Source organism: Penaeus monodon, chromosome 25 (genome assembly GCF_015228065.2).
Source record: "Penaeus monodon isolate SGIC_2016 chromosome 25, NSTDA_Pmon_1, whole genome shotgun sequence".
Lineage (NCBI taxonomy): Eukaryota > Metazoa > Arthropoda > Malacostraca > Decapoda > Penaeidae > Penaeus > Penaeus monodon.
This window is the reverse complement of record NC_051410.1, coordinates 18,425,584-18,427,480: the sequence shown is the minus strand read 5'-3', so window position 1 is coordinate 18,427,480 and position 1,897 is coordinate 18,425,584.

Genomic DNA, 1,897 nt, shown 5'->3' with positions numbered 1-1,897 from the left:
TGGTTTGTTTTTGAAGTGGTAGTGAAGGTGAAATATTCATAATGTTTTTTACTGATGCTATAATTTTGAACTCATGTTTGTTAGCCTTAGAATGGCAAGTGAACAGTCAGAAGGTGGTATCATGAATAAATATCTGAATACACATGCAAAATACCAAAATGATATTTATAATTTCCCTTCTCATGTTAGATGATACTAAAAACTCAAAGAAGGCATGTAATTGAACTATTCTTGTATAGAGTTGGTGCCAACCTGTAAATATGTGTGCATTAGTTAAGATAAAGGAAACAAAATCAGTCCTGGTAAGTGCAACAGATCACCATGTCATTTTTATGCAGAATTCCAAGTCTCAATAATTTTTTTTTTTTTCATTTCAGCATTTAGTGTTTTTTACTTGATATTAGGAAGAATAAAGGTAATATTGTATTGTTAAAAAAGGAAATATAGTAGTTTTGCAGTAGTATGCCAGCATCAGGCCATGCTTTGTTTGGTTTAGAGGCTCTCATTCTCACAAAGAAACAAAAGAATGTGTGATAAAAGTCATAATATTTTTCATGCTATTTTGAGGACTTTGATATTATGTACTAAAGAACATGCACTTGAACTTATTTCAATCAATGGCAACATCACAATGAAGTTTAGTTGTAGAAGTTCAGTTCATCAAATACTAGTTATACTAAAATATAGATAAAAAGATCATGATATTGACTGTAATGTTTAAACCAAAAGTTAGTTAAAGTGGAATGCAGACTCTTCTTCATTTTTTTCCCTAACGTCTCCCATCTTTTCTTTATACTTTCTTGCTGATACTTTTTCATAAAGAATGATTCATAGTTATTTCACCATTACCTTCCAAAATAATGTGATAGTTTCCCAGTATTATGATAAATTTTGAATGAAACCCTTGACTTGATTAAGTCGTGGACAATTCCTGCTGAATACTTTTGGAAATGAATGGAAATTGTGATTTTGAAAATGCCTATAGATCACATGTAATAATTTGCCTGTTAATTTTCCTTTTTCTCTTAGGTATTGATCTAGTGCATATGATGTATTTTTAAGCTCAAATTGTAGCTATAGTAACCCCATTTTTATATCAGATCTCAGTGTCCATTCATTGGGATGGTTAGTGTTCAAAATATTAACTGTACAGTGGAATATCTGCATGTCATATATCACTAACTTCCCATTGTAAGATTAAGAGCAGATAACCCATAGATTTTAGTTGAGACTAACAGTAAGAGAATAGGTGGTTTTAGAAAGTAAGAAATTATCGTTACCGGATGGTTTAGATTTATCATTTGAATAACCTGGCTCATGGGTTTAAGAAGTGCATTTATCTTCAAACTTGATCATGTAAAAACTATGTGAATAATACACTTTCTTATATGCACAGCCTTTCTCTTTTGCTCTCTAGATGTAGTAATTACATATAGCCATTTATAATGGTAGAATGCACACTTGTGCATTGTGACGTGCAATCAATTTGAAAGAGGTCTTGTATCTGCTGATCCTGTCGAACACAGATAAGTACAGTATTTTGGACTTAATATTAAGAAGCTGTTATGGTAGATTATACAAGTAAGACAAATGTAATTTTGGTGAATATATTTTGATCTCCCAGTTTTTAATGGCATTCATCAGAAAAAGAATGGACACATTCAAATATAAAAGTCATTAGTAATGTGATTTTTTTTTTTAATGTACATGCCTTTAAGATAACACATTACATTTGAAGATGTGCTAATGTAAATTTTGTTATTTTCTGAGCAGCTTTGTCTTCAATAAAACAAATAAATCGACCAAATGTATTTAACTTTCCAAAATTTGTAACACATTGTGAACTGACTTGTGGATTCCTACATCAGACATTTCATATCACCAAGATAATTATGCT